Source organism: Crotalus tigris, unplaced genomic scaffold (assembly GCF_016545835.1).
Source record: "Crotalus tigris isolate CLP2741 ecotype Arizona unplaced genomic scaffold, ASM1654583v1 scf7180000024430.1745191, whole genome shotgun sequence".
Taxonomy (NCBI): Eukaryota; Metazoa; Chordata; class Lepidosauria; order Squamata; family Viperidae; genus Crotalus; species Crotalus tigris.
In genome coordinates this window covers 459,968-474,113 of record NW_024100597.1, presented here as the reverse complement: position 1 = coordinate 474,113, position 14,146 = coordinate 459,968, and the positions used below count along the sequence as shown (strand labels likewise).

General features: G+C 42.2%; 1 pseudogene; it reads left to right on the top strand.

Annotated features, from left to right (window-relative positions):
• The first annotated feature begins 3,532 nt into the window (after window positions 1-3,532).
• On the top strand, window positions 3,533-13,911 carry LOC120302371 (annotated as a pseudogene).
• Window positions 13,912-14,146: the final 235 nt, after the last annotated feature.

The window sequence follows — 14,146 nt, the reverse complement described above, 5'->3', positions numbered from 1 at the left end:
GCCAATAGAATAGACTCTCTTGAATAGAGTCTAATTCTATTGGCTTTCCAAAGCCAATAGGAATTGTCCAGGCTGTCTCTGCCCTGCTGAGGCCGCCAAAAGTCCCATTCTGCAAACGGTGCTGCACCAGTTGAGTAGTCCTCGACTTATGACCGGTTGGGGGTCGCGGTATTAAAAAGGTTGAGAACCACTGCTTTATAGTTTCATCTTAATAGGAACATTTTAGGAGATTTTTGAACATATTGTAGTATACGTAACAATATTTAAGTAAATGTCCCTGTTGTGATAGGTAATGGATTTGTTTGTCTTTATCCAAAGAAAAACCTCGTTAACTTAATTTTAGGTAATTTACTGTACACAGGTGTTAGAAGCTCTGGTAATGAATAGAACATAAAATATAGAATAACAGAGTTGGAAGGGACCTTGCAGGTCTTCTAGTTCAACCCCCTGCCTGAGCAGGAGACCCTATACCATTCCTGACAAGTGGCTGTCCAATCTCTTCTTAAAAGCCTCCAGCGATGGGGCACACACAACTTCTGAAGGCAAGGCATTCCACTGGTTAATTGTTCTCACCATTGATCTCCTTAGTTCTAGGTTGCTTCTCTCCTTTATTAGTTTTCATCCATTGTTTCTTGTCTTACCTTCTGGTGCTTTGGAAAATACCCTATGTTGACCCATCCCCCCCCATCTTTGTGGAAGCCCCTTAAATATTGGAACACTACTATCATGTCTTCCTTAGTCCTTCTTTTCACTAGATTAGACAAACCCAATTCATAAGTTTTAGCCTCTAGTCCCTTGTTGTTCTTCTTTGTACTCTTTCCAGTGTCTCAACATCTTTTTTAATATAGTGGTGACCAAAACTGGAAGCAGCATTCCAAGCGTTGTCTTATTAAGGCTTTGTACAATACTTCATGTGATCTCTATTCTATCCCTCTATTAATAGAATCATAAATGTAGCTTACATTTTATCATCATAACTATTAGCCTTCTTTTTCCCAGTTTTTCATTGGTTTGTGATTAAATGCTTTTTCTTGGAGACTCCAACAATTTTCATCCAAATCAAACTGTGCTGATAATATTTCACTATTATTTTATTGTATTTTTTTGCTGATTGCAGTGAAAGATCTTGGTTCATTTAGTGAGTTTTCTGTGAAGTTCTGCTTTTGCATTCAATTTTTTTTCTTTCTGCATTAAAAAATAAAAACCCATTTAGGGTTTGGAAATAAAAGGAAAATACACAGCCAATGAAATTCAGACTACAAGCCTCTTCTAGATTATCAGGCAATTAAGAACGAACAGCCTGATAACTTCAAAGGCTCCAGTTAATGCCGTAAGTGATTTAAACAGCTGTTTCTTCCATCACCAACATGCTTTCAGTGTTATTATCAGTCAATCCTAAAATCCTGAAACAAATCCTATGAATCATCATTCTTATATTGGCCAAAGTAGGCACTTAAGCTCTCAATGTGTCTTGTAACATGACAAGCTCCAAAGTTCCCAGAAGGCTACACATACTCAAATAGGTTTGACAACTCAACATCCTTGCCAGAAGCCATTGATGAGACTACCATAAGATCTTCTCAACATTCCAAACATAGTTATTGGCCTTCAAAAACAGGGAAGATGTCAAGAATGAAGCCACTGAATTATCAAAATGTAATAATGCATGTGTTTTTTCACTTTGACAAGAAGTCTCTCACTTATTTATAAATGAAATCAAAGAAGTATTTAACAAACAGCTAAGGAAAAATGTTAGTTAAGAAATTTCAGGGATTAAACTGTGTTTTGTATTTAATTCCATGATTAAATAGTATTTACCTTTTTATTAATTATTTACTTCTTTTCCTATCTTACCATAAATCTTGCTGGGATCTTCCCCTTCATCCATCTCACAAAGAACAGAAGTTTGGACTATATGAACTGTAAGATCCCTTTTGATTCTATGAATCTGTAATTTGGCTTTATTTCAACTTCATCATATAATTTAGTATCTAATTAAAATAGGTTCTTCTGACTTGCCTGGAAAGATTTCTAAAGCTATTGTTAGATTTGGGGAGGAGAAGCTCTGTTCATAGTCATTTATGCCCTAGTTACCTCCTGCTTTAACCAGTGTAATGCATCCTACATGAGGCTGCTTTTGAAGAGTATATGGAAGCTTCAGCTGATGCAGAATACAGTGGCAGAGGCAGTTATATGTGCTTCTAGAAGAGCAATATTACATCTCTGCCCCCAAGCTGATCAGTTGCCAATTGGCTTCCAGGTCCAATTGAAGATACTGATTTTAATCTTTAGTCCTTCATGGAACTGGGTTATCTGAGGGACCATCTTTTCTTAATTATGTCTGCCTGTCCTTTTAGGTCTAGCAGGGAAGGTGTGCTGTGATTTCTGTCTACTAGGGATCTACCTTGACTGGTCCAATGAGGCAAGCCTTTTCTGCAGTGGCACTTGCCTTATAAAACATCCTCCCCCACAAAGCAAGGTGAGATCCATGTTCAGAAAGTCCCTAAAGACTTGGCTTTGTTATCAGGTCTGGGGGCGCCAGGGAACTTGTGAAATTTTATAATGACTCCATAACTGTGGCTGTTTTACATTTTTAATTATGATTGTTTTAATGCATTACTAGTTTTAATTGTGACTATTGACTTTTTGATGTAGCCATATGAAACTGACAAATTTAAAAAAAGGTAAACAAATGCCACCGGTGCTAAAATCAGAAGATTGTAAAATGTAGGTGAGTCATTTTCAGAAAGTCACTGGCTATTATTTGCAATCAGTTGGGTTTCAAGTCCAAGTGTTTGCTCACTGCAAAACAAATAACCTGTTATTTCCCCTATTGGTGTTATAATTTGTTGAATTCTACTACTAAAAATAATTTTAACAATAGAGTAAATGGTGACCAAAGAACAATCTTTAAGGTCCAGGTTCATTAAAAAAAAAAAAAAAAAAGGATAAGAGGCAATCAAAGTGTGACTCTGATTCTGGAACTTACGTTATCTTTTAAATAGTTGGATGAAGAGACATAAATTTACCTGTTGTATACAGAAGGTAGTATCTAGCCAAACCATTCTACAATAGGGAGAAATGAATTATGTTGAACACTGACACCTTGAAAAATGATTAAAGAGTAGCACAAGAGCTTTCTCAAGCTCTCCTTATTGCATTTTGTCAAAACAGATTATAGTTTAAAGACACATTTGCATATGAGATCTCCTCCCTTTTAACCTATGTATAATTTCCTTGAGCAAAACATCTAGCTGCTTTAGAAGAGTCCAGCCATTGCCTTTTTCTGACTTCTTAGTTTTAGCTAATGAAAACAGGAGTATCCTGACTAGATGGTAAGATTATGGAAAATGTGAATATATGATTGCTTATTTTTGCACAATTTCTGGATTGTTTTCTAAATGCAAGGAATTTATACTTCTGAAACTTACATGCTCAACAAGTGTCTTTATTATTTGTGTTTAGGATTAAAAAGGGATAATTTGGGATTTAACAAACTTTTCTTTATGATTCTGTCAACAGGTTTGGAAAAATGAATTCCAAACTGATTTATTGTCTCGTAGCAATAGGCATCACCATCATTATTATCTTAGTCTTGAGTTTCCAAAATACAGGAGAAAACCCCACAGATTGTGAAAGTTCTTCCCAGACAAAGAGGCAAGAGGAAAGTTGTCAGGATGCTGGCAGCCAGGTATTTCAAGATTTAATTCCAGAAGAGATAAGGCAAGTAAAGAGGTATTTACAGTCCAGCCTGGGAGTGCCACTAGTGGAGACACCTCAAGCCAAGCTGTTATGTCCCGAGCCTTGCAAACGGGCTCGGGGCGTTTGCAGGCAGTCCCGGGCAGGTACAAGCTGCCCGGGACCAGACAGGCTGTCGCCAGTGCCTGTGCGCAAGCGCGGGTGCTGGCGCGGGAAAAGTAACACAATTACCCGGGAACTGCCTATATAAGAGGCTAGGAGCTTTTGGGCGTTGCTGAAGCCTTCACTTGTTAGCTGAACACAGAATAAAAGGAAACCTGAGAACTACAACTGCTTCTCGCGTCTGCTTTACGCCAAGGACTCAACACTGGTGACGAAGGTGGGATGCCTTACATCGCCTGGAAAGGAAGAGGTGTAAGCTTACCCAAGTGAGTCCTGAGCGGCGGAACGACGGAACGGCGTTGACTCGGCAGCTACCCGCCAATCCAGTGCGCATTCGGGGGTAGGCTGGCTGGTAGACCCGTCTCCTGAAATGGCAAAGGTTGGAAGGCTTTCGGAGTTCGATGTCTCACATCCAGAGCGGTGAGAGTCCTACGTAGCCAGGGTGGAAAATTACCTCAAGGTGAACCAAGTGAGGGAAGATAGCTTGAAGGCTGCCACCCTGCTTTGTGTCTGCGGTCAAGACGCCTTCGAAATCGCAGAGAACCTTGCAGCACCTGTCCCGTTAGAGTCTGTCAGCTACACAGATCTAAAGACGCTATTGAAGGAGTACTTCCAGCCCAAGATGTCCGTCATCGCATGGCGCCACACCTTCGAGCAGAGGGATCAATGATCTGGAGAGTCGGCCAAAGAATACATCGCCGCATTGAGGAAGGCCGCCAAGCACTGCGAGTTCAAGGACCTCGAAGAACGACTGAGGGACCGATTCGTATGCGGCTTAAGGCATCGAGATCTACAACAGAGGCTTTTCGCCAAAGAAGAATTGTCCTTCCAAGATGCCTTAAGAGAGGTCACCGCAGAAGAAGCAGCAGGCGGCGCCGTCAAAAACATGCGGCCGATCAGGAACAGTCCAGATGTTGCATCCGTGCACCACGAGGACGTCCAAGGGAACTCCGAGGAGGATCCGGACGAGGAAGTCGACCGTCTCCACCCCACGAAGGAAGGGAATCAGAAAGGAAGCTCTGCAGTTCCCCTCAAGTGCATCGGCTGTGGAGGTCGCCACAGGAGAACCGATTGCAAGTTCCGCTCCGCTATCTGCCGGGCGTGCGGGAAACAAGGACATATTGCAGCTGTGTGTCTGGGCCGACGAAAGGTACAACCTCAGGAAGAACTGCGCCTGAAAGGTACCAGGGTCCCCAGCCAGAATAGGGTAGGTTTTTGCGCTTCGCGAAGAAGCATCTTCAGGACAGGCACACACAAGCCCATCACGAAAAAGCTGTCACTCAAGGTGAAGCTACAAGGGGTTCCATTAACTATGGAACTAGACACGGGATCTGCCCTTTCAATCATATCCTTACATACATTTAGGAAGATTTGTTCCGGCAGTGGAACTCAGGCTAAATTAAGGCCTTCAGACATTGTGTTAACAGACTTTCAAAATTCAAGAGTGTGTGTTAAGGGGGAGGCCACCCTTAATGTACAGTATAAGAATTTTGAAGGTCCACTAGACATATTAGTAGTAGGGGGTGAACGAACGAGTCTCATAGGACTCGATTGGTTTGAAGCCTTGGGGATACACGTCACGGGGCTCAACAGCTTACAAACACTCTACCTACAGGAAGTCTGCAAAGAATTTGCAGATGTCTTCAGCCCCCAGCTGGGCACATTCAAGGGACCCCCTGTGTCCTTAAAACTAGACCCCACTGTCACACCCATTAGAATTAAAGCAAGAAGGGTCCCTTTTGCTTTAAAGAGTAAAATTGACACTGAGTTAGACAAACTGATCCAACAGGGAATCCTAGAACCTGTTGATTCCAGCCCTTGGGAGACCCCCATTGTCACGCCTCTAAAGGCAACTGGGGACATTCGCATTTGTGCTGACTACAAATGCACTCTGAATAAGGCATTGCAGCAACATGCCTATCCTGTTCCTGTGGTCAGTCATATTCTGGCCTCCCTCAAGGGGGGGCGCGTTTTTGCAAAGCTTGACCTAGCTCAAGCGTATCACCAGCTGCCTGTTGATGATGATGCTGCTATAGCTCAGACTATTGTGACCCACAGGGGAGCCTTTAAGGTAAAAGGCTACAGTTTGGAGTGAATGTCGCTCCTGGGATTTTCCAAAGCGTAATGGAAAACACACTACGGGGCATACCGGGGGTTTGCCCCTACTTTGATGATGTCTTAATTGCAGGAGACTCCACACACATTCTAGCTGAAAGGCTAAGGGCTGTTCTGTTAAGATTCAGGAAAACAGGCCTCAGGCTCAAAAGAGACAAATGCAAAATTGGGGTGCCTTCTACTGAATTTCTGGAATTCAAAATTGATGCTGCTGGGATTCACCCTGCTGAATCCAAACTAACTGCCATTTTAGAAGCACCTAGGCCAAAGTCTAAGGCCGAACTTCAGGCTTTCTGGGCCTCCTGAATTTCTACAATTCCTTTCTTCCACATAAAGCTAGTGTAGCTGAGCCTCTTCACAGGCTATTAGACAAACAAGCAGTGTGGCAATGGTCACAAACACATGAGGCTAGTTTCACTGAGGTCAAGGCCTTACTCACTTCTAACAGTGTACTTGCACACTTCAATGAGTCCCTTCCTGTGTGCATCGCTTGTGATGCTTCCCCTTACGGGGTAGGAGCCGTCCTGAGCCACCTCAGGTCTGATGGAACTCAGTTTCCTGTTGCATATTACTCCAGAACACTGTCTTCTGCTGAGCGCAACTACGCTCAGATAGACAGGGAGGCTCTGGCTGTTGTTGCTGGAATTAAAAAATTCCATGTTTTCTTGTATGGCAGGCATTTCACGGTCTTCACTGACCATAAGCCTCTGCTGGGACTGTTTACCACACGTAAACAAACTCCCCAAATCATTTCCCCTAGAATGCTTAGGTGGTCTATTTTTCTGTCTGCATATGATTTTTCCTTACTCCACAAGCCTGGGAAAGAAATGGGCCATGCTGATGGCCTCAGGAGATTGCCCCTGCCAGTAGTAGAAGCTGACCCTGCGCCAGCTGTCAACATTCTATCCATCCAAGCCTTGCCCGAGTCCCCTCTGAATGCCAGGGATGTCGCCGCTGAAACAGGCACAGATCACACACTTTCAAGTGTCCTTTCTTGGGTTTTGTCTGGATGGCCTGAGCACTGCCCTAGTCCTGAGTTTCAGAGTTTCTGGTCCAAAAGGAACGAGTTGTCCACTTCTCAGGATTGTCTGCTTTGGGGAAACAGAGTTGTCATTCCCACCTCAATGAGGACTAGGATCTTAGAGTCCCTCCACGAGGGTCATCCTGGCATTGTTCGCATGAAGGCCCTTGCGCGCAGCCACTTGTGGTGGCCTGGTTTAGATAAGGACATTGAGGCTAAGTTGCATGCATGCCACCTGTGCCAGCGCTCTCGCCCAGAGATGCCCCAAGCTCCTGTGCATAGATGGGAGGATACACAGTCCCCATGGTCTAGGGTGCACATTGACTACGCTGGGCCCTTTCAGGGCCAGTTCTTCTTGGTCCTCGTTGACAATCATTCAAAATGGCTTGAGGTTGTACCTGTCTCATCCACCACCACTGCAAAGACTATTCAGGTACTGAGGGGGATTTTTGCTGCACACGGGCTCCCAGGTGTCATCGTCTCTGACAACGGCCCTCAATTTACTTCCTCCGAATTCCAAGCTTTCTTACAGGCTAACATGATTCGTCATGCCACCTCTGCACCCTTCCACCCGTCCACCAACGGTATGGCTGAACGCATGGTCCGCATCACAAAGGACGCCTTGAAAAGACTCACCTATGGGGAGTGGCATCACAGGTTGGCTGACTTTCTCCTTTCTTACCACACCACACCGTCCACTTCTACAGGGAGAAGCCCAGCTGAACTTCGCTGGGGGCGCAAACTTACTACGAAGCTTGACCGGTTGCATCCGGACAGACTGCCTTCATCTACCTCACATCCTAGGGCACCTAGACAACTACTTGTGGGTGCCCCAGTTTGGACTCGCAATTACGGGCCTGGTCATACATGGGTCCCCGCTTCTATTTCCAGGGTCACAGGTCCTCTCTCCTACGAGGTAGCCTTGGACAATGGTCGTGTCCTGCGTCGGCACATCGACCAACTCCGCCCTAGGCGGGACCTTTCAGATGAGACTCCTGGGTCTTTTCCGGGGGGGAGGGGGACCCTTTAGAGCAAAGGGAGGGGCACGAGCTGCTGCCCACCTCCAATCATGGAGTCACAAACGGCCCATTCCAAGATTCCGCGAGTGCCCCAAACAGGAATTCTAAGAGCCTATCCAACTACCAGGCATTCACGCCTACTCCAGCCAGGGAGTCACCCCGGTGGTACAATCACTATTCACCTGCACAGCACAGTACTCCAGTCAGGGAGGATACCCGGGAGCATCCCAATAAATCATACCCCGCAAGAGAGCTGGCACATAATCCCCAGAGTTGGCCTGACCTTACCCCAAGTCCTATAGGGGGTCAAACGTACAGGGAGGTGGTCGAGGAACCAAGTCCCAACCACAACACCTCTAGCCCAAATCAGGGAGTAACTGAGTTTTGGGAAGGTACAGAGACCCACACGAGCCCGGACACAGAACGGGGCTTAGGGATTCGACAGCCTCCTGACAGGTCTTGGACGGACCTAGGAGGTTCTATAGAGACGCCCAGCAGTGGCTATCACTTCAAGGGGCCCGAGGGCTTACAGTTAGGCAGGTCAACCAGGTCACAAAGTGACAGAGGCCCTGGCCTGACGAGCTCGGTGGGCGAGCAAGCAGGCCAGGCATCGGGGCACAGTCCTTGGAAGGCACCAAGGCATGATAAGGAGAACAGGCTCACGTCTCCCCTCAGTCAGGAAACACCTGTCAGAAACCCAGAGCTGAGAAGGTCACAGAGAACAAGGAAATCTCCTAAATACTTAAAGGATTACATAACATTGCTGGCCAAACAAAAGCCAGTAAACAGTAGGAGCACTGGGGAGTAGAACACTGCATCAAGAAATAATTGTATGTTGGTAGTAGTCTTAGCCCGGGGGAAAGGGGTGTTATGTCCCGAGCCTTGCAAACGGGCTCGGGGGCGTTTGCAGGCAGTCCCGGGCAGGTGCAAGCTGCCCGGGACCAGACAGGCTGTCGCCAGCGCCTGTGCGCATGCGCGGGTGCTGGCGCGGGAAAAGTAACACATTGACCCGGGAACTGCCTATATAAGAGGCTAGGAGCTTTTGGGCGTTGCTGAAGCCTTCACTTGTAAGCTGAACACAGAATAAAAGGAAACCTGAGAACTACAACTGCTTCTCGCGTCTGCTTTACGCCAAGGACTCAACACAAGCCATCAGACAACTGCATTTATTTGATCACCTTGCAGCTCCCTCCCAAAGCACAAGTATTGCAATTCTTAGATCATCAAGGATCTCAGCCAGTACAGGAAGCTCTGGCTGTGATCCATTTTGGAAATCAGGTGGATCCCAATGTGACAGAATTTGTGGTGGGTCCTCTTCCAGAACCAACATATCATGAAGATATCACGGCACAAAAATATGGAGAGAAACTGTCTTATTCTCAAAGATTTGTTTTAGCAAATGATTTTAATGAAATCAATCGATTCTTAAGGGATGAATATCCTAAGGCTGCAAATTTCATGCAAGAGGTTCTAAATTACAATGGAAGCAATATACAGTATATTCATCAATTGCCACCCGAGCTAAAATCAGGAGATCGCAAAATGTGGGTGAGTCATTTCCAGAATGTTACTGGCTTTTATTTGCATCCCATTGGGCTTGAGGTCCAAGTGGATCATAGTAGCCTGGATGTTTCTGAGTGGAAAGTGACAAAAGTGTTTTATAATGGACAGTATTTTGAAGACATGGAAGACCTTGAGCGACAATTCAATAAGGGAAAGGTTAGAGTGGACAAGGTTAAAGAAGTCCCTCTTGATGGGGGTTACTCATCCCTGAAGTAGAGGGCGTCACCAAAAGATCTAGGTCATTTGCAGTATGAACCTCGTGGACCACGCTATACGATTTGCAATAATCATGTCACTTTTCTGAGATGGAGTTTTGCATTTGGAATTGATGCAAGCAGGGGTCCACGTATCTTTGATGTCAGGTTTAATGGAGAAAGAATAATCTATGAGTTAAGTTTGCAAGAAGCAAGTGCTATCTATGGCTCCAACAGTCCTACTTCCATGTTGATCAGATACATGAATACGGGTTTTGGACTTGGATCATTTATCTTTCCCCTCACCCAGGGTCTAGATTGTCCTTATTTATCCAGTTATTTGGACTTTCACTTTTTTTATGGTACTTCATTACCTGTTAGCCGTAAAAATGCTATCTGCATCTTTGAGCAGAATGCTGAGTTACACATACGATGACATTATGAAAGTATACAGTCTCCTTTTTATGGAGGGTTGGCAGATTCAAATCTGGTGTTCTGGACTATATCTTCACTTGGCAACTATGACTTTGTCTGGGATTTTATTTTTTACCAAAATGGAGCTGTTGGTGTTTGGGTCCATGTCAGTGGGTACATTCAAACTTCATTTTACTTTGGTGATGTCAGAGACTTTGGCAATAGAGTCGAGGAAAGAGTCCTTGGAATAATTCTCACTCACAATATTCATTTCAAGGTGGATTTGGATATTGGTGATAAGTAGAAAAAAATATGTATCTTGACCTTGTTTCTGTTCCAGCAAGAACCAATTGCTAGTTTGATTTGAAGATTTAAGTTGAAAGCCAGAAAATATTGCATGGAAATCTGCACACAAAATTAGCATTTCCAAACAAAGATTATTTCATAATATTTCTTGGGTCCAATTCTATTTCTATTTCTTTCTGTCTGTTACATAGACACATTCTCTCTGTTATATTCTTTTTTAGCCCTGACTCATTTTGAATGCTGATGCTTTATGGACAATGATCCCATAAAACTCTTTTTTAATACAACAAAGTGAAAGTTATTATAATGTACTTAAATGTTCCTTTTGTGAAGTTCTCATATTTCCTGATAGGGCTGGACACATATTCTGTGGCCCGGTTTTGCCCCCTTCTGTCCCCACTGATCTTCATTGTTGAAAATTGGTAGTGTGGTTTTCTTGCATGTTAATTCATCAAACACATGAAAATTGTAATGTAAGCTCTAAAATAAGTCTTTAAGGAACAACAAAAGTCCTCAAAGCTCTTTTTACAAACCAGGAAAATTTCTTCCTCTCCAGCCTCACCTATTTGCCTTAATCCCCAACTGTGATCCTCAAGTTACTACAAAGTATTACATACAGTCCTTTATCTCCAACAGAACCCTCAGTGCTATTTAATTTAGATGTGCATTTCATAATGAGTTGTATAAGTCCTTACATTATTTCTGGAGGATTCTCCAGAAGAAATGAACATACTAAGAATACAAACTGCAAATTCTTGGACCAAGCCAGCATATATGAGAATGCATCGATGTCATGTTCCTGAATTAAATAATTGTAGGCAAGGTTTCTTCTCAAGTACAAGTAGAGAAGATGAATGAAAATCAGTTTTTGCTAATATGGAAAGGCATTTTCAGGAAAGAGTTAAGTTTGTGATACCTCATTGGCAAATATATATGTTTTAAAGACCTGAAGCTAACATGTTCCCAGCTTGTTTTAACTACCTATTAACAAATAAAGGAGAATGCAAAAACTCCCTGAAAGATTTGTTCAAATAAACAATTAATCTGAAATGTTTCAGTTATGCCACATCTCTAATTCAGTTTTTTCTTTTATTTTTGATTTAGGTCCTTTTCAGATTTATTTTCAGATTTATCCTATTTAATGAAAGAGTTGCTGTTTATTAAAATTGCAAAGGTTGTTTTTCACACTGAGTTAACATTATTCATATTCAGTCTGGAAAACTAATTCTGCATATTCTTATCACAATTTCATCCCCATGTCAGCAAAGCTTTAAGATATAAATAACTTTAGGATTTTGATCATACAACAGGAATGGTCTGATCTATCAACAATTGCTCAAATACTAATTGTTCTACTTGGTTTTTTTTTCTGAGGTGTGAAAAATACCCTGGTTGGCAATGACATGGCTTTTGAGACCTTGCAGGCCCCTTGGAGCCCAGAACTTAAGATTCATCGAATGAAGATTGTGAGGAAAGTTTTGGATATCGAGAATAAGGCGGCGTTTCGTCTCCATGACAACATGCCCAGATACATTTATTTTGTGTCCAACTGCACAAACAAGTGGGGCCATGAACAAGGTTATCAGATCCAGGTGGTCAGCTTTTCTGGAGACCATCTGCCAGAGTCAGATCCAATGGAACCAGGCCTCACCTGGGGTCGGTAAGTGAATATTTCTAAGTGCAGAAGTAAAATGGATTCACCTATGTCTTTGGCTTTCAGGATCTTGAATAAGATTTATTAATTTTAAAGAAATCTATATATCCATTTCTTGGCTTCTGGTAGGCCCCATTGTGGATTAATATTGATAAAATATTTGCTTGGAAAAACCTTTCCAATTGCAGAACTTAACAATAGAATATATAAAGGAATAAAGTGCTATCCAAACACTGCAGAATTTCTTCTAGCTATTATTCCATACTACCATTCATGACAGTTCTTTCAAATCCCAGAACTTCTTTCTATTAAAAATTCATTATTGGATTGAATAGAAACAATTCCTTTGACAAATATAGTATTTTTGGGTTGCAATCTATAATCATGTTTGAAAAACAGACCTCATTACGAGAAGTCTTCTTGTGTTTGACCTAAGAAAAATCCTCCAGTTCCTGAAGTTTTCAGATGTATGAAATAAATGTTGGTTTATAGAAATAAAATTGAGAGATTGATTTTTAGTAAAACTAAGTGATATAAATTAAAGGTAAAAATTGTGGCCTGAAATACATTTTTAATTTATGCTATTATCTCAGCTATAACCATATCTGGAATAGGCAGAGCTAGCTATTGGACGCCATGTGTAATTTACCCTTACCTGATTTGTATAATAGACACTACAAGTCCCCTTCAATAATACTGAAAATTTCAAATTGCTTTGGTTGAAAATTGAAGCCATGTTATTTGAATTTGTATTCTTGAACTTCTGGACCAAATTTGAGATGCTCCTGGTAACCTTTAATCTCCTGAATTTGGGGTCAGTATATTTAATGGACTACCTACCAGGATGGAGATCCATGACTGTTAGGTTAGCATAGATCACCACAGTAATCTTGGGATTCTGCAACTCATCTATGAAATTACACGTGGCAGTTGAAGCCTAAAATCAAACCAAAATGCATATGTAGTTTAATAATGAATTATGATTGTCCCTATTTTTTTATAGTTGGGCTGTCATGGAATAGCATCTTGTCATTATACTATCTTTCAGGACCTATGCCTGAAACAATAATCTATGAAGATCTTAAGAAGAGAAATAATAATGAATAAATTTCAATCTCTGCAACTTTGTTTTGTCTTTTAGTTATAAGCTAGCTGTTACACAGAGGAAGGAAAATGAACCTTTCAGCACCACTGTCTACAAACAGGTTGACCCATGGAAACCTCCCGTGGCCTTTGCTGACTTCATAAACAATGAGAGCATTGTCAATGAGGTAAGTGAAGAAGAACCCCATCTACCATCAAAGCACTTTGTAGGTTATTATCCTATAATTCTACAGAATTTGCTAACAATTTTGGACTCCCGGTTTTCCATTTCTACACATCCCTAATTCTGAGTAGGTGAGCATAAAGGCATATTGTCAGATTACTCCCAGATTTTATTAAATCATCTGCTGATTTACTTAACAAGCTTAGTTTCTCTTAATCTATTTCTTTATCATCTTTCTACTTAACAGATCTTTTCCCTAAGATATCACAGTAATATTGTCCCTTTTCCTTTCATAGGATCTGGTTGCCTGGATCAATGCTGGCTTTCTCCATATTCCACATGCTGAGGACGTACCCAATATTGCAACCCTTGGGAATGTGGTTGGTTTCTTCTTGAGACCATACAATTATTTTGATGATGACCCTTCCATGTTTTCTCCAGACAGTGTTTACTTCAACAACCTGCAGTATCCCAATACCTGAGAGATCAACCAGTAGCATGTTTGGCAAAAAAAATAGCTTCATGTTTGTCCATTTTCCCCCTCTTTCTCTTATGACGTTTTTCAAAACATGACAACTTTCTAATGTCTTTTACTTTTTGACAGTGAATTAGAAGTTGGAAATAAACAATAAATGTGTATTACAGTCAGCTAACACTCAGAGGATTCTGCACAGTATTTTTGAAATGAGAATTTTAAACTGTATGCGTGTATTATATTAATCTGCATCTCAA